This window comes from Rhinolophus sinicus, chromosome 3 (genome assembly GCF_057876585.1).
Source record: "Rhinolophus sinicus isolate RSI-liver-muscle chromosome 3, RSI-T2T, whole genome shotgun sequence".
Classification (NCBI taxonomy): Eukaryota; Metazoa; Chordata; class Mammalia; order Chiroptera; family Rhinolophidae; genus Rhinolophus; species Rhinolophus sinicus.
Window position 1 is genome coordinate 68,539,273 of NC_142503.1, and position 25,649 is coordinate 68,564,921.

Here is a 25,649-nt window from a genome sequence, read left to right on the forward strand (position 1 = left end):
ACCCTGGACTTTTTATCCCTGTCAGTTGACTGGACACTCTTTGCAACAAGATTGTACCATTAACATAAAAGTAAAATAATTAATAGATACAGAGGGATTGCCATATTCAGAAAGAGTGTAAGTTTAATAAGGTTCCGTTTCAGAGATGATTTTTCTTTTAATGAGAAGTAAAGGAGACACTTTTTATTCAAGCCGGTCTCTTCTAGTCCCTTGAACTCGCAATAATAGCTTAGCCTTTTGTGCACTAGAGGAAATAAGGGACTAAAAGGAGATTTTTATCATTGAATTGGAGGCAGCCTTTATAAAAGTAAAACTGGGACACTAAGGACTGGTTTTGTAATGACACTTCTAGAATGCAGAGCCAATCTCAGGGGAGGTGGAACCCTGAGGCCAGGAGAAAGGAGTCTTCTCACCCTCGAAGTGGAGGTGGTTGGTTCCACTCCATAAGTACCTATTAAGCTTGTGTGCTCAGTGGCTGGACTGCTCTGAAGCTGTAAAATACGAACTCCGGGCTTGGCAGTGGCTTCTTCAAACATACTTGCTCTCTGTCAACACAGATGAAGCTGTGGCTGTGCCCATCAGGACTTTGAAGGTATGAGAGAAGGTTGCCATCAGGTAACATTAGAAGTGTTGTCTCAGCCATTTTTCCACATTTTAAAGTAAAAATATGCTGACCCATTGAACAGGAAAATGATCTTGACATAAAAATGCAATGAATTGAGCTTTAAAATAACAACCTCCACAGACTAATACTTCTGTCCCTCCCCATTTTTTTTCTCCTCTCACCAAAAGTGACTTCTTATTTAAGGTAAGGTCCCAACTGCTAGCTTCAGTCAATAATCCAGGTCAGGAGGGAGGGATGGACAAATGACTTAAGGGATGCCTAAAGCAGAACAGACCAGCAAGCTGCAAACTGACCCAACAATGTTTTCTTGTATCTTATCGGAGATGATCACGTTCCAGGATGAATTTCTCATCTCTGGCCAAGAGCTCGGGATCATCAGCCTTCACCGGAATTTAGGGCGGGTAAAGGCATGCTCTAGGTCCTGAAGTTTATCCTTGACTCTCCACTGCTCGCTGGGAATTCTGTTGGAAGGCGGTCCAGATCTTCCAACCTATCCACTTCTAGCACCGGTGATTTCCTTACAGAGAAATTTTTTTCTGCGAGTTTCCCTATAGCTAGAGGGGTTTGCCTCCTTCATTATAGCCTCTCTCCCGCATACTCATTTCGTTCGCACTGGCTTAGTCCACTGGCTTCTCCTTTCTCGCCTTCACTGTCCCTCCTCCCAGCCTGCTCCCCGCTCCCATCCCCCAACACGAAGACCCCAGAAAGAGGAGGTGCCTGGAAAGACCCGAGCACTTCTCTGGGGTCCGTTCCAGGTTCTGGGATGGAAGGTTGGGAGAAGGGAGGATGGGATTTTGGGAGATGAAAAGCTGCTGGCTTTGGAGACGTTGGAGCGGGAAAAGGCACGGTGAACCCACTCAGGTGGTTATTTGCAGAAGGGTAAAAGCAGAGGCAAACAGCTGCATTGAATTAAACGCGTATCAATTTGTGTGTGTGTGTGGGGGGGGGGGGGAGGTTCCGTAACACACAGCATCTAGCCACTTGGGTATAAAACCTTCCGTTTGGATCTTCCCAGATCCCAAGCTCCCTGTTTTCTCCTGCTTTAGGGTGAAGCGGGGAGAGGGTTAGCTCCTGGATTCCTTTCTTGCAGTTTAGGGACGAAATGGTCAGAATGGGCGCGCTGGGTGCACTGCGCGCTTTTAAAAGGTTTCGAAGAAAAGGGATGTGATGATAGAGGTGGGAATCCAAGCTAGGATAGGGGGTTCCCTCAGGTCAGGGGTGTTGACTGAGAAGCCCTGAGAAGATCTGAGCCAAGTGGTCTGAATCCACGGACTGGGAGGGGGTGTGTATGTGAGTGGAAATTGCATCTTTTTCACAGATTCAACCCCGGTGCCCCGTCTGCCAGTTCTGCACACTCTCTTTGCAGGAGTCCCCAACCCCGGGCGCGAGGAGGGGCGAGAGGTCCTTGGTTCTCTAGGTGAATGTCCTCCCAAGCCCGCGCTGGGCAGAGGGAGTGTCGGACATTTTTCTCGGCCTCTCTCCCGGCAGCCGGCGTGGCCACCTCGCAGGACTGCTTTTCGGGACGCGGGACTGGGGCGGAGCAAAGACAGACTTTCAGGCCGGGCCTTCACCCCCTTCCCGGTGGCTCACAGGCGAGAGTTCCAGCTCTTGGCCACCTCCTGCCCGCGCGTGAGTCCAAACACCCAGGACAAGCGATCCCCTCTGGGAAACCCGGAGAAACTGCACGCGACCAGGAGGTAACTGCGTGGACCTCTTTCCCAACCTCCCCGGCCCCCACGCCCGAGGGGGCAGGGGTGGAGGCTGAGAGCGCCGGCCGGGCTCGAGGGCGGTTGGGCGCCGCAGAGCCTCCCCGGGGGAGGGACTGAGAGCTGTCCCGGGAAGTCGAGCGCGAGCCTCGGACGAGTCTGGGCCCCACGCGCGCCAGGAAGAGGGAGCCCCGCCGCAGCCGCGCCTGCCGCGTGCTCTGCCTGTCTCCGCCCAGGGAGCCGGAGCCTCCCAACTAACTCCGCCCGCCCCGCCCGCCGCCCCGCCGCCCCGCCGCCCCGCCGCCCCGCCGCAGGCAGGCTCCCGCTTCCGTCCCGGACTGTGCCCGCGGCAGCGCAGGTTGGTGCCGCCGCCCTGCGGGTAGGGTAAAGGTAAGGGTGGGAGCGCGGAAGGGGGCTCGGGAAGTTGGGCAGATGCTGGACCGGGACGGGGATCCTGCTGCCCCAGCTCCCGCGGCTTCCCCGAGCCGGCGGCGGTTGTTGATTTCCTCCGGAGCTGCTCGGGTCTCGGAGAATCCCGCGCCGAGGCCGGGGAGGGTCGCGGGGACTGAGCCTTCCTCGCACTCTCCAAACCTCTCTCTGATCCCCCTCACCACCACCCACCACGACCTTGGCCAGTTGGTGCGGGGTCACTCCCCTCCTGTCCTTTTCACCTTCGCACTTCGTGAGCCCTCACCCCGTGGGCGCATTTGTACATTCGCCCTTTCTGCCCCCAACTTGGAGAACTCTCCCTAAGGGTGAGAAAGACTTCCCTGTGCCCTGGCCCGCCCCTGAGACTAGTTTTGGGGAGAAGTGGGGGCCGCCACGCGGGTAAAGAGGGGCTGGAGCCGAGATGCGACCTGGGGGTGCCAGAGTACCGGCGAGTGCCGGGAAGCGGTGGAAATTCCCTCTTCTCTTCGATCCTTGCCAGCTCTGTTCTTCCTGCTGTTTTGCCAGCCATAGAATGTAATACTCCAACGAAGGGTGATCGCAAAAGCGGGATGTAATGTATCCACCACTTAGAGTTCAATCGGGATTTTTGTCTGGTTTCAGTTCCGTTCCCATCAGTATGGCCTTTTGGCCCCTCTGTTCTCGGCTGCAAAATGTTTGTCTGCTCTGGCCACCAATGAGGGTCTTTGTGACTGTCTAGTGGGATGGCTTAGGTGTATTACTTGATTTTGAGCCATGGTCTCTGGTCTCATGCAGCGGCCTCATGACAGGTCCTGCGTTCTAATCGTCTGAGTTCAGGTCTTCCGGCATAGAGGAGATTGCATCTTTCTAGCTGATTTGGCCAGTAGCTTTGTTGAGATAAAAGACTCATGTTTCAGGATCTGGTCGTTAGTATTGAAATCATCTCCTTCCCACCGACCCCTATGTACAAAGCTGGACCTTACATCTTTTTATCGTCCTGGGAATTCAAATAGATCGTTTTTGGCCCCAGTCTTTGGAAATAAGAACTATATTTGCTTCAGATGTTTGCCAATCTTTACAACCTCTTTTCCATCTTCAGTGCAAATTTAAACTCGTTTCTAATTTTAACAATTCAGGAAACCGACCTTCATTTGAGTAAAGTAAGTTCAGACATTTAGCTCAAACAAACAACATATGCCCTATCATTTGTAAATTTTTCAGTTTAAAATCAAAGGACAAGAAACGTTGTTAGCATTATTCTGTTTACTTTATGAAGAAAGCAAGTAAATGGCCTAAGAAAGTTAGCTTTGTATTTAAATAGCTAAGTCCTGTCATTCATGAATTCCTAATTTTAACGACCTTTCATGAGTTTCTGTATTGTGCTATGTGCTTTTAAAAATAGATATAAAATGTGTTCCTTGCCTTCAAGGGGCTGCCAATCTAACTTAGAGACTAATATTTTTATATGAACTTCAAATATACTCTAATGACTACATATGACAAGTAGAAAGATATCAAGAGTCCATTACCAAAGGCCCTTTCAGATCATTATTTGGTGAATCCACTTAATAGATTGGAACAAATAACAAGTTTAGCTAAGCTAATGTTTTCTGAAATAAAATTTCAAATGCTTCTACTTCACCAAATGGGAGGAGGCATACTTGGAAATATATACTTGTATTTTTTTAGCGTGAAAGCTCAGGAAAACATTTATATGTGTATGATGTGGTAAATACTAACGCTGTAGAAATTTCAGTTTTAACTTCAATCAGTAAGTCAATTCATGGTGCCCACATGCAATTTTTTCTCCACTCCTTGAGAAATGATATTATGTTATAGTGCGTAGAAAAAAATACAGAGATTGAATGTAATATTTTTAATAAGTTGAAACTTGAACACTTAATGGTCTGTCTGATTGACCCTAGATTGACAGGAAATTTGACTTAAAAAGTTACAAGATTGTTAGTGAGAGGTGTTTTGTTTTGTTATGTTTTGTTTTTAACCATTAAAAAAAAAATCTGGCTTGCCACAAAGAAGGGGAAGAATTCCACCTGGGAAAGATTGACAAGACTAGGTGGAATTTGGTGTGACTCAATGACATCTGTGATTCTTTCCTGCTCCTAGGAAGAATTAATCAACCTACTAGATAAGTGTAGAATTTCTTTGGCTTCACATACCAGTAGTGGGCTTTGAGAACTTTGATTCAACTCACACTGGGAGACCCACACGTTGAGGGGCCCCCGCCTGAGGGATATGAAGTTCAATTTACACTAGGGCTTATTACTTAGTACTTTTGGTTTCCTATTTGTGAAATGAAATTAAAGATCCTGTCACTGCCCTGGAAACCATGTGGTTTGGGATAATAGTCATGAATATGGAGCCAGGAAGTGTCTTGTGGGCACAAGAACTTTCTTTACCCCTTTCACTCCTTTAGCTAGTAGAAGGTAATTGTTACAACCACACACAAATAGCTTTAAGAAAGGCTTTGAATAAAGTTGGTGGTGGTGTCATGTGCCCTGAAGTCTCCTGAGAGAAGTTTTGGTCATCTTTTTCTCCTGCAATTTAGCTCCTGTAAACAGAAAATTAGTCTCCTGTGATCTGTGCCCTGATGTGGTAAGGCAGAGAACCACAGAAGACCGATGGGATGGGATGGTAGGGGTGTGGGTGGGTAGGTGCCATACAGTACATCACTTCATCCTAACTGGGCTGGTAGTGGTCAGGGAAAACTTCCCATGAATACACTAAGACCTGAAGAATAAGTGATAGCATGTGAAGATGTTGGAGGATTAAAGAGTGTTTCAGAGCAAGGGGAACAGAGCATGAAGCATTAGCATGGAAATCCAGTAGATAACATACAAGAATAAATAAATGAGAGCAGGAGGGAGAGGTGTGGCAACCAGAGAACTCAGGTTTTGTCTAAGGGGAACAGTAGGTACTCAGCTCCAGCCAAGTGTTGTCAGGTTGGGATGCAGGCCAAGTGTTGCCAGATGCCCTGGTTTTTAAAGAGGAACTTAAAACTCATATTTTATAAATGTGAAATGGCCCAAATGCTTTTGAAACTATTGCGTGATCCAAACCAGACACATTTGTACTTGGAATTCAACCCAGGGCCACCACTTTATGACCTCTGCATTTAAGGAAATGAAAGAAGTTTGGTGTGGCTGAAGGAATGTATCTTAGGGGAAGCAAGGGGAATGCCCACATGTATGGCCAGAGGCACATCATTCAGGGCCTGTGGACTTTGCTAAGGAGAGTTGGGTTGATCCTAAGGGTAGTGGGTGACATCAAATACTGAAACAGTGACATGATTAGATTTGTGTTTACAAGGTACATTCTGACCACTGTTTGGTGAATGCCTGGGAACAGACTGTAGTGATAACCACTTAGGAAGCTATTGAAGTGGTCTGAGCAAGAAATAAATACGGCTAGAAGCAGAGTATTGGGGCAGGATAGGGGGAGATGTGTGGATTTTAGAGATGGATGATACCTCCACTGTTGGGAGATAACTCTCCATTAGTCACTCAGGTTTCTGTGAGCAGAGGCACTGAGTACTTTTATTTCAGACTGTTTTTTCAAGGACATTTGTATAGCAGATAGACTTGGAATATAGTAGTAGTTTTTCCCTCTGGAGCAAAGGACAGGTAGGCTTACTGCCCAGTGGAAAAGATTTGGGTACTCTAAGCTCAGGGTTGCCCTTCTGTAATGCAAATCATTTGGTGTGTAGGTATCACCTGCCCTCTTCACATCATACTGTGGTAATTGGCTTCGGAGAATTGGCACAGCTATGCTAATACTCCTGCTAGAATGTCTGTGAGTAATGTAGTCCTTTGTCTCTAAACTAGGAATCTCATGTCTTCTCCCAGCATCCATGAAACTGTGGCATGTTTCTTTGTTAGCTTGCAAGTAGTGCAAACTCTAAGATCCTTTACCATTCTTTAGAGCCACTAGCCACATTGTCTAAGTTTAAATTAATTAAAATTAAAACTGTTAATTCCTCAGTCACATTAGTAGCCACATTTCATGTACTTAATAGCCACATGTGGTTAGTGGCTATTATAGTGGGCAGAGCAGATATAGAACATTTCTATCATTGCAGAAAGTTCTATCAGACGTTGCTGGTTTAAAACTTTAGATTTTTCTGTGTGTGTGTGTTCTGGGTGAGTAGAGCTGGTGGAAATTGTTCATTTTGACAGCATAAAAGTGATGCTTGTTTTTGTGTTAGCTTCATAGGCATTCCTTTATACAAAGAAAATATTCCTGTTTGGATAATCAATACAGTATTTAGTTCAGACCTGTTGGGGAAAAAAGTAGAAAATTTTCTGCAATGCCAATTTGGAGACTAAGCAGACTGGAGCCACGTGGCAACAGAAGTTTTTCATATATATGGCATTCCTCAAAATCATATGTGACTGTGAGACTAGGATCTGTGCCCAAAGGAGTTTGAACTTCTGAACACTGTCTTCAGCTCATCTACTAGCCATGCTTAACATAAAAGGACAAGAGCGACACATTTGGCAGCGAGATTTGGGAACACAACCAATCTGGCAGCATCCCCACAATGCCTGCTGCAGCCCAGCTGAGCTGCCTGAACTCACGTAAAGCAGGGAGGACGTGAACAAGATTTCCAAATGGCTCTTGTTCAGTCAGAGAGTTTAAGAGGACAGCATTGAGAAAGGAGGGAACTGTATTCAAACACACACTCACACACAAAGGTAGTATTTAAAGCACAATTTTAAATGACACAGCAGAAACAGTAAAGGCAGCAGATCAGCTTCCCTGTTACATGGGGAAACTCTTTTTGAGGGCATGGACCACAAGTACCGGGAAGTGAAAGCACAACATTCTTTCTACCATTATTTCTGTCATTCTGTAGGCCAAGCCACCAGCAGCTGCAGTCACAAAGGACAGTTTTGTTACCTGCATTGAATGTGCAATTGACTGCTTAGTCACGTAGAAATAACATAAGCAAAACAAAGGACAGTGGTAGAAATTTTTAAAAGTGAAGGCAGAGGCCATTATGGAAGAATAATACTGCCACCTGCTATTTCCATGGCTAAAAAAATGCCTTATCAAAAATTTCAGATATTAAGATTTCATTTAACTATGCCAGGAGAAATTGCTTTAAAATAGTACTAATTTGTAGTGCAGTAAAATTTTATTGATGTGAATACTAATTAAGGTGTTTTTAAAAAAATTTTTGCATTTTAGAGTATTTTTAAAGTTGAACGTATTATTTTTAAGTGCTAGCATACATAACTCAGAACCTGCTAAAGATGTTACCTTTTAGAACAAATTTGAGGAAAACTTGTATACAAAGATGTGTTAATTTTGAAGTAGCATGATTGTTTGCATATAACTGGAGGTTTCTATAGTGTTTAAAAAAAACTTCTTTAGGTTAAACATATACCTCTTATTTACACTACTAAATGCATCAACAAACCATTATTTTCACACATATTTCTCAAATATCAGTACATTCTGGGAGGGCCAAAGTTATGTGCTATTAGGGTTTGGACCAACATAGAGTCCCTTGCATAAATTTTTCAATTAGTGAGATTTTACTCCACTTAGTGTTTCAATGCTACTTTGCTAGATGTCTTTTTTTCTTAAATTGAATTTAAAAATCTTTTTACTGTACAGGTAGAAAAGGTTGGTTATCTCCCTACATTCTCCCCTCCCCTGCCCCCCTAAATCTGGTAATGTCAGTTGTTCAGCATGCTTTCATTTTTCACTTTCTATTTTGTTTGGCACAGTTCTTGTGCCTCCATTCTCTTCACACAAACAGCATGACATTGGAAATAATCATTGTCTGTTGTATTTCTGAAGATCAGAATTTTCACCAGTTTTCTGCTGTCCTTTCTCGGCAGGTAGTAGTAAATCATCTTTGGAAAACTGGTTCCAGTAAAACTGGAGTATGCAGTTGAAATTGTTGGTGTGATCTCTTCAGAAACAAACCCAGGAGACTTGCTGTTTATTGCATGAGTCACTGATGGGTTCAAATGAAAGGAAAAGATAACTAGATTGCCTTTCAGGCACGTCAATATTACCTCTTATTTTAAAACAAGCTCAAGATGAGGAAAAAATACCCTAATAAGCTCTTTCCCACCAGAGAATTTAAAATTATGTGGATTCTAGTGTTAGGAGATTAAAACAGTAACAGTGAGGGTTACAAATTAGGCCTTGTCCTTTAACCTGTGATTTCCTGTGGTGTTCTGAACTTTTTAGAGTGCAGATTTCCTGAAGTCGCACATGAGTGACTTTAATGAGGGGCAAAGTGGGTTCTTTCTATTACATGCCATTTCCTCGTGGCCTTGCCTCACCTAGCTAGTACTGTATGCCTAATTGACCACAGTGAAATGTCTTTAAAACATTTTCCAGGGAACTAAGAATTTTTTTTGGAGAATTTTTGTAAAGGAAAATGCCAAGTCGGAAAGTTTTAATGGTTTCCTTGCATAGCTAAAAGTTTCCAGAGAGGCTGATGAATCAAGGAGCTGTTAATAGGATATGTAAATGTAACCTTTCACCTAGCTGCTGTCATTACCTAACTTGTAATTATATAGTTTTAGCAAATTGTTTGAACTGGTTCTTTTCTGGTTCTTTAAGGAAGCAGACTCTCTTGGTCCGAGTCTTCTCCAGTCTGTTGTCAGTGCTGTTTCAGTTTGTGTTGCCCTCTTAATGTTTTGATAGCAGGTCATCATCATAGCATAGATTTTTTTCACTAATGTCTTTGTCTTCAGCTTTACTTCAGAATTGGTAGAAAGTTTTTACATTTGTGTATTTGGTATTGACTTCTAGCTCGTTGGTTCCTCATAGGGTGCCTTTCACGTATTCAACAAAAATTTATTCAGAGCCAGCCATGTACCAAGCACTCTTCTTGACTCAAGAGATTCAACAGTGAGCAAAAAATTCATGGTCTGTTCTATTGTAGAGCAGAGTCCAAGATGAAGCCAATCATTCAAAAAAAAACAAACACAAAACAAAACAAAAACAACAAAAAAAAAACCCCTCAAACATTAATAATAGCATGATGATAAACAGAAGTAATTGTTCTGAATAGAGCAATATGGTTTTGTGGGCTTACATAACAGGAACTCTAGGAAGTGACACTTGATTGATATCTGAAGCATGAGTAGGATAATTTGAGAGAAGGTGGGAAGAAGACTGTTCCAGACGGCAGAGGAAGGTTTGTGCGGAGGCCCTGCAACAGAAGGGAACAGAGTGACATCAAGTAGCAGGAGAATGAAGGGGAGAGTGGAATGAGATGAGACTGGACACCTAGGCTGGGGCCAGTCCATATAGAGTCTTACTGGCCACATCAAGAATTCAGTCTTTATCCTAAGGACCATGGAGAGTGTTCCAAGTAGGTGCTGGTGACTCCATGAGATTTGTGTTTTGATGAGATGATCTGTGGAGGAATGAATTGGAAGGGGGCCCAGGGTGGCAGTGGGGAGATGTTGAGTGACTGCTGCTTTAATCCAAGTAGAAGTGACTGGATGTACTAGGCCTGTTGTACATAGGGGGAAGTGCCAGGGAAGATGGATTAAAAAGTGTTTTAGGGGATGACATCAATTGTATTTGGGAATGGGATGGTATTTTCTTTAATCCATTCAACAAACAGTTAGTGAGTTGTTACTCTAGGCCAAACTCTGGGCCAGGCTATGGGAATACAACTGTGAACAAGACGTACAAGATCCCTGTACTCTTCAGGCTTGCATATTAAAGGGAGTGACAACTAATCAATAAGTTAAAAAATAAATATAGTTTCAGACAAAAATAAGTCCTATAAAGAAAAATGGAGCCATATAAGGGAATGGAGACTGACAGAGGAGGGTTCCCTTATATAGGATAGTCAAGAAAGCCCTTTCTGAAGAGGTGGCATTTGAGCCAAGACCCAAATGAAGTGGGGGAGGGAAGAACAAGCACAAGATCTTGAGGCTGGACCTAGGACTTCCCACCCTCAGAGAATACCAGGAAGGTCAGTATGTCTAGAAATATGGAAGGGAGGGAAGAAAGACAGGTGTCAAAGCTAGGGTTTCCAAATTCCCAACATTTTGGAACCTTCAGGAATTGAGAACAGGAAATCGTATTTCCCTAGAATTCTCGAGAATTCCCGAAATACTTTTTATTTAATTTTCATTGATCCTCTGTAATAATGGCTATAACAGTACATGTTAATAAATAGAGAAGGTGGGGCAACTGGGGTTCATGGCCCTGGCGCAGTCTTTCCGAAGTTTCGAGAGACTCCTCTATGTAAAAGGTTGATGTAAAACTTGAGTAAATAAAATTTCCTAAATGGAGTTTGACCAGAATTTCATGACTAGTGTATCTCTTGCCCTGAGTGCTAAACAGGTGTCGCTATGGTATCATTTTGTCTAGGTTTCTGTTAGATTTCAGGTTTTCTCAAAATATAAACAATGTAATTAATACAAACTTTATTTAACCAAACCTTACAATATACAGTGTGTTTTTACATATATCACACAATGTATTAACATTCCCAATCTCATTTAAATATTTTATTTATTAAATTAAACATTAATGGAAAACAAAAGCAAGTATCATTTGTTTGAAAATTTAAAAAATACTTCAAATAGTTTTTATTTGTCATTTTTAAAATGAAACTTTAAGAAACATAGAGCATTAATTGCCTGATCAGATAATTGTTATCTTCGCTTTGTAACGAATAAAGTTGATGTGGAAAAATTTCTTTCATCTTCTGTAGACATTGGTCGAATTGTTATGAGTGCGTCTAAAAGCATCTTCAAGTTGGGAGTGAGAGAATGCATTGCTTCATCTCCTTAGAGCTTCCTTAGAAACTCCTTAGAGTTTCCTTCCTTAGAGAAGCAAATATTTTGTCTACAGGCATAGGGCTAGGCTTTGATGTCAAAATTGATACTGCTTTTGTCAATTCACACTTCAGATCAGATTCTGGTTTTACTGTCAGAACTCTCTGTAAGGACATCCTTTATTTCTTCTCTTGGAACTTCTGCTAAATGTTCCTTTAGAAAGTCTTTCCATTAATGACTCCTCCAATCGTGCAATTTCATTATTACTTGACAAGGCAAAACATTCATTTTCTTCCATCTCACATAGAAAACTAATGTTGCTCAAGTACTTTGTGAGAGACACAAGATCTCTATTTCTACATTTAACCAATTCAAATTTTATTTCCTTTAAAAGCATTAAGAAAAAAATTAAGAAAGACCTATATTGTGCAGCGAATATTTATAGCTAAAAAGTGCCACAAAACATTATGATATAAGATTGGAAATTATTGTAATACTGGAATAAAATATTAGCAGTGCACTTTGTTTTTTAAATAGCCTGAGTTACCCACAGTAGCTGAGAGAGCCAAGAACATGCACATACATCAGAATCGTCAGCTGAAAACAATCTGATCGAATGTGGTTGGTAGTATCAGCCGTCACTTTGTGGAAACGATTCATCGTGGAGAACAGAAAACAGTTTGTATTTACACAGAGAAATATTTATTTTCACAGCCCAGGATTTGACTACAATGTCATATTAAGGTAAACTACCTTAGATTTCCTTAGTTAGTTCACCTGAAGATGACTTTGTATTCAAATCCTGGATTGTGAAAATAAATATTTCTTTGTGTAAATACACACTGTTTTCTGTTCTCCACAATCAAATGTGCTCGATTTACAAGAGCTAGAATTAGCTGGTCATGTGATATCTGATTCTGGTGTTCCACGTGCTTGTCTGGAGGGGTGTAACATTGTAACACAGTGTAACTTTAGATAAATAGGAAAAATGTCTAAGAGACACATTGTGAGTAGTACGTTTATTTCCCGTTGTGGGTATTCCTGAGTTCTAGGAGCTGATTTTCCCAATTTTCCGACCAACTTTTCTCAGGATTCCAGAACAGGAAAGTGAAAAGAATTCCCGAGAACGGGCGGGAAAGAATTCCCACCCAGAAACCCTAGTCCAAGCTACCTTGCAGTAGCTGAAGCTTAAAGCATCTAAATAGATTAATTATATTTTCTTTAGTCCTAACATGTTTTCAAAACCACACACTGCATCAACCACAATCCCAGGTTGCTCTACCACTGAATTGTTTTTAACTTTGCTACTTTAACAGAGTTAAAAACACCTTCTTTTTGAAACTATGAAAGAGTGAAAGAGTTGTATGAAATGGATAAAATAATGGACAGGAGATTATATGTATTGCTACCTTACTCATCATTATCGTAAATTTTAATTCCTCCATGTTCTTATGTAAAGTTTTGACACATATTTCCCCTCCTAAAATAAATACCAGAAGGTTAAAACAATACTGAAGTGTTAGCATCAACCAAAAAATGTGTTGGGTAGAAAATGTCTTGTGGTACGGAATGGGGTTGTGGGGAGGTCGGGAAGAAAGGTGGTGGTTAGGGCAGTACATTTTAAAGAAGTATATTTGTTCCTGGAGTCAGTAAAGACCTTCTTTCTGGTCATTTTAAATGTTCTTTTTACTTTTACACTCTTTCATTGTTGTTCCAAGTAAAATATTTTTATGTATTTCTCCCTAAAACATGAGTTTCAGGCCACACCTGAGACCATCTGGTGTTTTGTGTATTCTCAGCATCCAGTAGCGGGTTTTGACCCAGGAGGTACTTAGCCACTAGGTTCCAGGGCAGTCATAAGCCCACTGACACCAGCTGTCTTATTTGATGAATCCCCTACATTTTTCCTGAGACAGAAATATAGATATACTTGACAACTATAGGAATTTTTTTGAGTTGGTTAAGGGTTTGGACTTTAGAGTCAGCCAGCCCTGGGTCAGACCCCTGGTTTGACATTTGCCAACTATATTTATTGCTACGTTAGTCATCATTACCATAAATTTTAATTCATCTATGTTCTTAAGTAAACTTTACTTTAGAGAAGTGACTGACCCTCTTTATACCTCTGTTTCCTCATCTCTGAAATCAAATAATAATAATAATAATAATAATAATAATAATAATAATAATAAATAACAACTGGCCCGATGGTATTTATTATGCATCAGACACTTATCTAAGCATGTCACATATTTTTTAACACATTTAATCCACACAAAAACCCTGTGAGGTAGCTACTGTTATCTTCATTTGCAAATAAGGAAAATTAAGCACACAGAGGTTGAAGTAATTTGTCCAAGGTTACATAGGTATGAAGCGACAGGGCCAGGATTTGAATCCACAGATTCTGGCTTGGGGACCTGTATCACACTGGGAATAAATGAGCTGATCATGTAATGTCCTTAGAATGGACTCTGGCACATAGCAAGCCCTCGGTCTACTGCTTCTCCTCACCATGTCACCATGGCTGCTGTTACAACTATATGATGGTGACAACTACTGTTAGTAGTATTGTTCACTCTCATTCATAACTAACCATATTTTAATAATAATTAATCATTTTCCTAAATATTCTCCAAAGATTCTGAAAAATGGCTCTAATAGTGTCTCTCTTTTCTTTTTCCCAAGGCAGTAACACTTGCATTGGTTCTCAGTGGGGTTTATATTTGTTTTTATACCTAATATTTTAGCATGTCCATATAGTAAAGTATTTTGTACAGTGGAACCATTTGAAGTTTACAGTTGTGCCGGAAAAAAAAAAAAGCTACAGGTTTTCAATTAAGCTTTTGGGGAGTTATAAACTCTTGGTGGCCACTTTAGATTCTCTGCAAAGAAGTTAGATCCCGTAGCAATTTGAAACCTTTATATTTCAGTACAATACATACAGAAGTTCCCTCCCTGCCCCCGTTCATGGTTTTGCTTTCTGCAAGTTCCGTTACCTGTAGTCAACTGCAGTCTAAAATATTAAGTGGAAAATTCCCGAAATAAACAGTTCATAAGTTGTAAATTGCCTGCCTTTCTGAGTAGTGTGATGAAATCTTGTGTTGTCCTAGACTGGATGGCAATCATCCCTTTTGTCCAGTGTCTCCACACTGTAAAAGCTCCCCACCATTAGTCACTTAGTAGCCACCTCAGTTATCAGATCAGCTGTCCAGGTATCGTAGTGCTAGTGTTCAAGTCACCCTTATAGGAGCCTAACGCTAGGTCACAATGCCTGTGTCGTTCACCTCCCTTCATCTTATCACCTAGGCATTGTATCATCGCACATCCTCACAAGAAGAAGGGTGAGTATAGCACAGTAAGATATTTTGAGATAGACCACTGTCAGATAACTTTTATTACAGTACATTGTTATAATTGTTCGATTTTATTATTGTTGTTAAGCTCTTATTGTGCCTACTTGATAAATAAAACTTTATCATAGGTATGTACGAGTAGTATATATATATATAGGAAAAATCATACTATATAGAGAGTTATTATCCTCAGTCTTAGGCATCTACTGGGGGTCTTGGAATGTATCCCCCAAGAATAAAGGGGAACTACTGGTACTTAATTCCAGAGGGGCAAGTTTTGAGGGTGGTTGGGAACTATATCACCTAATAACCTTCCCCCTCATTTCTAAATATTAGAGTTGTTATAATGATCATTTAGGGTGGCTTTTAAAAATGAAAATAAACCGATTTGCCAGGTGGGAATGAAATGGAAAATCTTTGTCATTAGTGCTGCATTCTAAATAGGGGAAATATAGAAGATAGGAAGAAAATAGTTTTATTATTCAAGCTTAACCCTTCTGGAGTTTAAGCTCACCACTTTGTAATTTTAACAAAGCAGTTTTTCATCAGTACAACAAACCTGGTAGTGACAATATATCCGGCTCCAATCCCATAAACACTGTGTACTCATTCCTAGCAGCTTAGTCGAGAGATTTCAAATACAGAAACACAAAGGGAGGAAAGACTGGGGCAGGGACCTGTTAGCCTTTAGCATCCTGAGAAGAAGAGGAAATTGATGTTTACACTGCTGTCAGCTAGAATTTTGAGACCTTTCAAAAATGAAGTTACACAGTATGCCCCAGATTGTATAGAAGGAAGCCTAATGCCAATTGAAAAATAGAATCCTGGTAAGGTTTATGACCCGAGTGGCTTGGAGACCCCCTCGGAAGCTATGCTGCACTACAAGGTCTGTGGTTGGGTCTAAAAGAAGAAATGTTTATGTGTTCTCATTCTGGCAAAATGTAGACATTGGTATCATAATAATTGCTCTTGTTTATTGAGGTAATTTTGTATAGAGGAGAAGAAAACCAGCTTCTTAGCATTAGGCATTGGGTCAAATCTTGGCTCTGCCTCTTACAAGCTGCGTAACCTTGGGCAAGTTACTGAACCTATCAGTGCCTCAGCTTTGTCATCTTTAAAACAGGGATGTGCTGGTTCCTATTTTATATAGTGCAGTGGTTGTAATTATTCTTTAAGGAGATGCATATAAAACGTGTATGCATATAAAATGAGTACAAAATGCCTGGCACACGGTTAATAGCTTAGTGTACATTATGTGTCATCACATGTTGTGTACCTCACCTAGAGTACCTCTAGCCCTGCAATGTAAACCCTTAACCCTCTTTTACAGAAGACTGAGGCCCACAAAGGTGAAATACTGTATTTTGAATGAGAAGGCCATGTGAAAATGGTCTTTCCTTTGCTACCCTCTGCATCTAATGGTTATACTCGGCTGTTAACCCTTTAATACCAAGCTCCTGAGCTAGAGCAGAAGGGGATTGCGATTTGTTTCTGCTCAAAATTATGTGCTTCAATGCTTATACAGTACATGAGGTACATACAGCATTCTCAAACTTGTGAAATGTATAGGCCCCTTTCAAAGAAAAACATCCTCACTCCCACTGTGACTTAATTATGTTTGTCCTAGTGTTACATAAACATATTCTAATGTGGAGTAAATGTCTTAGTGTATAGCACTCGTCCAGTTATAAAATAATACAAATTTGCAAATTATGTGCCAACAAAACTTCAAACCAGTAAAACTCAAGTAATTACATTAACTTATGTGACAGATGTATTATTTTGCTGAAAGTAAACTTTCACTTTTGGGTTTATCCATACTCAAAATGGATTTTGTGTAATCTGTGTCTACCTTTTGATTTCATGATATTAATGTATTATAAACTTTTGAATATCTGTAGTTTTGTATGGTTCAACCTGAAGAAAAAGAGTCTTCTTAAATGTGTTGCATAACTTGGAAGTAATAATTTCAAACTGTCATTTGATAGTTCAGAGTAATAGGACTCTAGGATTATCAGTTTTAGTGGGTGTTACTTGATAACTTGAAAAGCTGTTTCAGTCCCTATGGAGTAAATATTTAAGTGTAGACCTCACCATAGTCCTGGCCCCGTTTTGTGCCTAGAGTCAGACTTCTTTGGTTCACAATGATGCAGCAATATGTTTTACATAAAAATTTTTATGAATGTTACATTTCTTTGTGATAAACTAAAATTACTTCTTAGTCAACAAGTATGAAAATACAAGTTCTTGCTCTTTATTATATTGGCCATTTATAGTGACAGTGTAGAAGAGAGTCCAGCTTACTACGTTCCCTATCAGGAATCAGCAAACATTTTCTGTGAAGGGCTGAATGGGGTAAATATTTTAGGCTTTACAGGGCACATACAGTCTCTGTTGCAACTGCTCCACTCTGCTGTTACGGCGTGAAAGCAACCATAGACAATCCATAAAACATTATTAATTTAAACTTCCTATAGTTTTCACATGACACAAAATAGTATTATTTTTCTCAACAATTTAAAAATGTAAAAGCCATTTCCTCTTAGCTTACAGGCTATGCAAAAGCAGGAGTTGGGGCATTTGGGTTGAGGTCCTAGGTTGTAGAGGGCTGCCGGAGATGACATTTGATGAAGGAAAAAGGTATCCCTGTTTTGCTTTTATTCATGGAGGCAGTACAGTGTGGTGATTAAGAGAGTGACTTTGAAGTGACACTGCCTGCCTTTGGAATATGATGCATTTGTGACTAAATTTTCTCATCTGGAAAATAGGGGAAATTTTTTCTTTGTAACATTTGCAGGATACTGGACATATAAAACACAGAGATGTAGTCTGTAGCTTTAGCTCTTGTTATTTCTTTAATTACTATTGAAGTCTGTCATGTGCTGATTGGCCATTTAAAATGTTTTGTTTGTCCTTTTGTGACTTCTACATTTTTATCTATTATTTGTTCTTTATATATTGACACAATACCTATGTATATAGAAAGGTTATCAACTCATTGTCAGATATTTCGCAAATCACTTTTTACTGTTTGTTTGCCTTCTGTTTTTGTATGTGGCTTTTTTTTTTCTTTTTTTGCGTGTGTGTGTTTTTAACAGATGTGACCTTTTCCTATGTTTGTATTTCAATTATTGAAGATAGAGTCAGTACATTTATTTTCTCCACCTTTCTGTTTTTATAAAAATATTCTCAATCTAATGGCAGATAATATTTACCCATATTTTTATTCTAATTGTTTTATAATCTCACATTTTATACTAAACTAACTCTGGAATTTAATTTTATGTATAAGTATCTAAATATATATTTTTAATATAGATTTTACAAATTAGTTCAGTATCATTAATTGAACAATTATTTCTTCCTCACTGATTTAAAATGCCACTTTATCAGATTCTACAAAATGTGGTTGAATGGAATTTGCACCCTCTCCCAAATTTTAAAACAAGGCTGTCAATATAACACTATTTTCTGGTCTTCAGTATAAGGTAATTTGGTATCATATGAAACATTTTGTGTTACTTTAAGAATTTTTATCTTTCAATTATGGTAAAAAAAAAATCATATAATTTATCCTCTTAACTCTTTTCAAGTGTACAGTTCAGTAATGTTAAGTATATTCACATTGTTGTATAGCAGGTCCCCCAAACTTTTTCATTTTGCAAAATTGAAACTCTATATCCATTAGATAACAACTTCCCACTTCCTCCTCCCCCTAGCCATGGTAACCATCATGCAACTTTCTATATATTTAATGACTTTAGATACCTCATATAATTAGAATCATACAGTATTTGTCTTTTTTGTGAATGGTTTATTTCACTTAGCATAATGTCCTCCTATCCTTAGAACTTTGTAAAAACCCTTTTTCTTTTTTTTATATCTTGCTAATTCTGGGTTTGTAATAAAAATGTTTTTAAATTTAGTGTTGATCAGATGGGATTATGGCTTTCTTTTACATCTTGCAGCTTTCATATTTATCTTAAAGAGTATGCATATGTTTTATGGGGAAAAATGCTTCAAAAATTTTGTTTTGGACATTCAGATTGCATCTGCTAATTTTTTATGGTAGGACGCTTAGCTGGCCAACAACCCAATTCTGGCTCATTTATTGAACAGTTGCTCTGTCTGTGTACCAGGCAGAGTGCCAAATATGATCATCCCCCATTGGCAAATTTAGTTTTGCTATAATATATCCCTTTTATTGAATACTTAAGTGTCACAATTTGTCGCTATGATTGTCCATTTATCACTGTACATGGTTATTCCAGCTCTTAAAAATAATTAGGATTTACCAGAGCAGGAGTTTTCAGCAGGTTGGAAATTAATATGAAACGCCAAAGTAGTAATTAGAGGAAAACATTTTTTAAGATGAACAAAACACTTAAAAACAACAAAGAGTTTTAAACCTACCCCTTTATGTGCCCAAATTGCCATCATATGAAAGAAAATTAGTGAACATATGAACTAAATAGCTTTGAAAAAATAGATACTATTTAAAAAAATTAAAATGTGATACAAATTCATTACATAATATCAAGAAACTAACCACAAACTAAAAGGAAAAAAAATCAGCCATAGTCAATTACTGTTAACATTTGACTATATATCTTTACAAATATGTGTGTTAATAAATATAGACTAGAAGCATACTGTTCTTACCATATTGTAACCTCTCATCTGTTTACCTGCTGTTTGTATTCTAATCTAATTTGTGGGTCTGTGTCTGTTGCCCCTTTTTCTTCCTTTCAAGTGATCTGGTAAAAATGACTTAAATTTCTTCTCCTTTTTCTTTTTCAATAATTTTTTTAAACTGTCTGTCTCTGTGTACTTCCCTCCTTCCCTCTTTAGTTTTTCAATGTATCTGGTTGTGTGTGTGTGTGTGTGCGCGTAGTGTGAGGTATAATTGGAATTTAATCCCCTCCTCACTTTTCTTTAAACAATTTAGAGAACAGACTATTTCTTCACCATTGGTTTGTGAGTTTTCTTTTATCAAATATGAACACAGGTCGTCAGTTCCTGGGAAGTTTATTTTTCTCCATCGAGGTATCTATTTGTTCTTCCTGTACCACATTGATTTCATTTTTGTACCTTGAAAATAGGTTGTAATGACTGTTGAGTTGTGCATTCTAATCATTCTTTTTCTCTCAATTAGCTTTTCTCTCATTTATTATTCCCAATCATTGATTTTTAACTAGTGTTGTATATCAGTGTTGTGCATCTGGGAAGCTTTGTGTGTGTGTGTGTGTGTGTGTGTGCGTGTGTGCGTGCGTACACATATATATGAATATGATCATTGCAAATTATAATTTAGTAAGTCTAAGGTGGGACACAGCCATATGTATTCTGAGAAAGCTGATGGGTTCTGGTTTGCGTCCATGTTTAAGAACCACTGTTCAATAATGTTAGCATAGTTCTACACAGTTCTACTCTACCTTGAGACTTTTAATGGAATTTCATTAAATTTATCAATAAATGTTGGGAGAAGTAACATCTTTGCACCATTTAGCCTTTTCATACTGGGTAATAATATGTATTTCCCATTGTTGCCTAACTGCATTTATAGTCCTCAGCAAAATTATGTTGTTTTTCTTTGTTTGTATCCCACACATTTCTCATTAGGGATATTCCTACATGTCTTAGATTTTTAAAATAATGTTGTGAATGGGCACTTCTTTCCTCTTGCTCCCTCATATTTTCTAATTTGGTTTTGTGGGGATGCAGACAAGTTTTGGTAGAGAGAGGGGCAGGACGTTTATATTACCGGGCAATTTTCTTTACATGGAACTTTATCTTAGCTGAAATGGATCTTTTTCAGATCACCATGTAGCAATTAAAATAATAATATGCAAATGGAAAAAGTGAAGCAACTTACGAATTGACATAATCTAGAGAGCAAAGGAGATTTTCTATGAACTAAAGACTGTTCAAGCCACTGTCTCATTGACCTACTGTGACTTCTCTAAAATTTGCAAACCTTCACCTCTAATTCTTGATCATTTTGTCTTACTCTCTATCACCCCATCACTTGCTATTATCTAACATATTGTATAATTTACTTTATTTTTCCCTCTTATTGTCTCCCCATTAGAATTGAAGCTTCATTGGGCTAGGATTTTTAGAAATAAACATAGACATGAAACATAGCAAGTGTTCTATACATTTTAGTGGACTGAATAGATGGAGAAAAATCAGATGGTTTCTGAAAATAGTGACCTAATTGTCTGAGTTAGGTGCGAAATCTGATTCTACTAGAAAATTTAAAAACTACATCAAATGAGGCTTTTTCTTCCCAGAAGGAATTGGTGTGTAAAATGCACATTATGAAAATCTCCTTTTAGCTAAGAGTTAAATGATTTATATTTGAATATGCAAGGAACAGAGAATGTCGCTGTCAGTTCCTGAGCTCATTTTACTATGTAGCAGTCTTTTATTTTCCCTCAGAGATAGAGTGTATTGGTTTAAACTCCTTTTTAGTGTCCCTGACAAAACAGAGGTCATTGAAGTTATCTTTCTCCATTTTTATAGATAGAAATTAAAAAGACAGAGAAAAGCTGTTTTGCTAGATTAGAGATTAATGCGGGACAGTTCTGTTCATTTCTTCTGTGGTGCTGAAAATGAAAGGGCATTTGCCAAATTTCTGTCTGCCCTTGAGAGGCCTGTAGTCATTTCTTCTGCAGGCAGAACTGTGTTAATTGTGACTTAAGACTTGAATGGTCTTGTGCCAATTTGGGGTAAGCAGACTGGATATCCAGTAAGACCTCTTGGACCCTGTCCCCCCAACCCCCACTAGATACAAAGAGTTCAAAGGAGAAAGAAAGCCTGCAACACAAAAAATTAAAAAGGAGACTTGGGAGGATTGCCTTCCGGCTTCTCAGCTCCCCATATGTTTTCATTTGTTAAGATTTGCTATGTCTTCCCTTTTAATACTTGCATAAATTCTCTTTTGCAGTCTCCTTGATTTTGCCCTGCGCTTGTGTTCATATGTTTATAGTCTGTCTCCTCTTTTAGGGGTTAACATTGTCAAAGGCAGACAGTTTGCCTTCCACTTTGTAATTCCCCAGAGCATTGTGTACAGTGTTTTAAACAAGAAGCACTCAATTAATGTTTGCCTTACAGGTAAACAAGAGGGAAAATTAAGGTTTCAGGAAGGAGATTGTAATATTACCCAAAATCATATTAAAGAGTCAGAGTAATCAAAACAGGCATTTGGTCTCCCTGGCATTTAGAGTGAAATGAAAACTGGACCCCATATGATGAATAAAATGAGTTGTGGGACTGCTCAAGTAGATTATTGTTATTGTTTCCTTCCAACGTCTGGCCTGTGGCATTTTGTTCTAGAGGAAATTCTAGACCTGTGGTGATTTAATCTGGCCAAATTAGAAACCTCTGAAATGAGTCATTCCCATTTCATTCGCTTTATGTGGAAGATTGCATAGACAACCAAATGCACGAAGCTTAGTTTTCCGATGGGTTGGCAATGACAATTTTTTCCAGTTTGTCCTTGTCATGGTTCCCATGGTAATATTTTATATGTTGATGCTGTAAGGTCAGTCTTACAGTATGTGTTTGGAGGGAATACTTTGTGTGAATTTGAATCAGGCAGTCCCTCGTACTCAGAGATCTATTGACAGCATGGGTCTAAGATCAGACTAGAAGAGCGTGACCTGTTATGGAAACCTCCTGAACTTGCCATCCAGGATGCTGGGCTCCTCCCTGGGCCTCCAACCTGACTTCAATAAAATGAAGGAATTGAATGAAGTAATCTACAGCAAAGATTCTCAACCCTGTTGTACCCAATGCCTCTTTTTGTTTTTGTTTTGTTTTTAGAACATATGCTTTGTAGTGCCCTCTTTCTAGCCATGAAATGAAATTCATATACTCGTATGCTCTATAAACTGACTACATGCATGATTAAAAAATGTAATCCTTAACTGTAACCTCAAAGCCATACAAATCAAGTAGTTTACAATACAATCTTATCTCTTTTAATATGTAAATGCTGAGCGATACTTTGCAGGAAGATGTAATGAAGTATATTCAGAAGCTTGTGCCTATGTGTCGAATAACAGTGTATGTGATGGCTGCAAATGCAGATCTACGTCTGTTGTATCGACCACTCAGATACTATGAATGGCATTGTTGCTGATGATGGTATCTTTCCAGAATCATAAGCAACTTTTGGCACAGTTCCAAATGAAACAAAATACTGTCTTTTCTTGATTTACAGTTTCATTTTCTAAACATAGAAGTTTTGAAACCATGCAAAAAGTTTTTTGTGTTTGTATGTAAAATGGAATTAGATTCTAGGCTTAGATAACCAGAAACAGGTTTATCACCTATTTGGTTCATGGAACATTTGAAAGTTAAATAGGATGTGGCATAGTACTTCAGTAAGAAGGATTGTGTTGCATGTTGCATGATGGATCTCTGGCCCACTGTCAAATAACTAATGCCAGGAGCCCTCACCCCACTCCAACCCTGATGACCAGATTTCCGAACCGCCTCCTCAGGGGCAGTACTTCCCCCACGGAAAACTATTGCTGTAGGGTAGTGTTTCTCAACTTTAGACTTCTAACATTTTGGGTCAGGGAATTCTTTGTTGTGCGAGGCTGCCCTGTTCATTGGAAGATGTTTAGCAGTATCTCCGGCTTCTACCCACTTGATGCAAGTGTACACCCCTACTGATCCACAAAAATGGCTCCAGACATTGCCAAATGTCTCCTGCGGGTAAAATTGCCCCAGGTTGAGAAGCACTACTCTGTGGTTTTCTACCAACTCCAAAAACCTGTCACTAGTATTATGTAACATTCGTTAATATAAAAACATCGCATACCATGCTAATGGATAATATTAATTTTTCTGCCAGGCTCAGCTAATAATGGAAGCGTTTACTAATTCCTCATTCTTCTTGCACTGGTCTTTTAACGTTGGCATTATTTTATTGCCTGACTTTGAGGGGTGGGAGGTATGTACAGTATAGGGTGACACATTTTCTAGTATGAGCACATAGGGAATGACGATTTCAAGACAAACTGCCCCCAAAGGCCCTGTGATAAGTAGGAGTTCACCTACTTCTTTTTGACAAGTTCAGCGTTAGTGGTAAAGGTTACAAAAATCAGAATTTTAGTTCTGCAAGAAATCTTAGCAATTCAATGTGTAGCTTCTCGTGTCACATATGAGAAAAGAATTAAATGCTAACTGTGACTCAGGACATTAATCCGTATCTTGGGGGTCCCCTGCACTTCTCTGTGTACATTACAGTGCTTCTCAGCCAGACTATATTTGTAAAATAGTTGTGGCTTTCTGCAAGCTCTGACTCTTGATAAGAAATATAAGACAAAATAATACTTTTCTTTAAAACTTGGAGTTCCAGTATGCATACCAGGAAGAATAAGTGACAAGCTTAACTAGTGTACATAGGGATTGGCTTCCATAGATCAAACCCAGAAATATTTTTCACACTAATATAATATCACTTCCATGGTGCTTTTGTGGCCTAGGCATTTTTCTAAGAACTGTACATTTTAATTCTTACAATGACCCTATGGAATAGATACTGTAATTAACATCCATCCCCATTATGTAGATGAGGTACCAAGAGCCTAAGAAACTTGCTCAAGGTTGTAGGGTTCATAAGTGGCTGAGCTGGGGTCTGAAGACAGGCCTTCAGCTGCTCATGTCCATTACCTGCTCCGGTCTACTTGCGTTAAGCCTTAAGCGTAGAACGAACTGGTGAAGGATAGATTGCTGTTATATCCTGCTTGTGAAATTGATTTCCCTAAACATTTGGAGAATTTCAAACCTGAATGTTTTCAGATTAAATCATTCCTCATCCTTCTCCAACATTTACACCAAAGGTGAACTTGGTCTGTATAGGATATAAGAGCTTCTTTCATCTTGTACCTATTTGAAGCACAGTGAAGCAGAACTCCGGCATGAAGTTCATAGCAGGAAGGAACCAGGATCTTAAATGAAAGAATTATATAAAGTTATCTTCCTTGTTTGTTTCGCCCTTTGTTATTCCCCCAGAGGGAACAGAGAAGATTTTGAAATCCTTTATTGCAAAATGAGTTTGAAGTAGACGCAAATAATATATTTGATTGACAGCTATAAAAAAAAAAAATCCAACCCTCATTTCAGAAAACACTTGAAGGAAAAACATCCGTATTTATTGAAAAGTAGATGCAGACCTTTTAAACATAATATTTAAAACTGAAAATAGCATCACAGGGTTTAGAAATATTTCCAAAGTCAATATTAGGATGTTAAATTCCAGGTAGTAGAAAAGGCAGAATCAGTTAAGTTCTGTGTTCTCAGCAGTCCCTCTTTACCCGCCCCCCCATAATTTTATTTATTACCAGTGATATTGGTACAGGCAACACGTTGGCTTCTTTTTCCACTTAGCTTTTTTGTGTGTGTTTTTTTAAAGAAATTGTGTTTCTGTGAAAAATCTTTTTTATGTTTTCTTTCCTGTTACATTCTCCACATTGTTGGTTGTATCTGAATCTCTAATGGGCTTCCTTTTTCATGTTCTTATTTCCTAGTTGGCAGCACCACTTTGCACTCCTAACAGTTGGAAACTTGGCAGGAAAGTTGTATATCAGGGTATTTTTTGGGGGGGGGTGTGTGGCGAGAGGGCAGGAAAGGAAGATGCTCAAATAAAAAGTAAGAAAGCTTTCATTCAGTATGATCTCAGCTGATGTCATATCTTAACTCATCCATTTCCTTATGAAGTGAGTGTTTAAATTTACTTTTGTGATTAGGA

General features: G+C 39.3%; 1 protein-coding gene across 39 annotated transcripts in view; it reads left to right on the top strand.

Moving 5' to 3' along the window:
* The first annotated feature begins 2,096 nt into the window (after window positions 1–2,096).
* PAM (peptidylglycine alpha-amidating monooxygenase) overlaps window positions 2,097–25,649 on the top strand; it is a 261,122-nt gene continuing 237,569 nt past the window's right edge. For 17 of the 39 annotated variants that reach the window (XM_074328642.2, XM_074328645.2, XM_074328651.2 and 14 more), the window contains exon 1: window positions 2,592–2,721. The gene's annotated coding sequence lies outside the window, so the exon portion shown is untranslated. Of the gene's footprint in view, window positions 2,722–25,649 lie in introns of all 39 variants that reach the window. The other 22 variants (XM_074328644.2, XM_074328647.2, XM_074328650.2 and 19 more) reach the window with 12 other exon arrangements.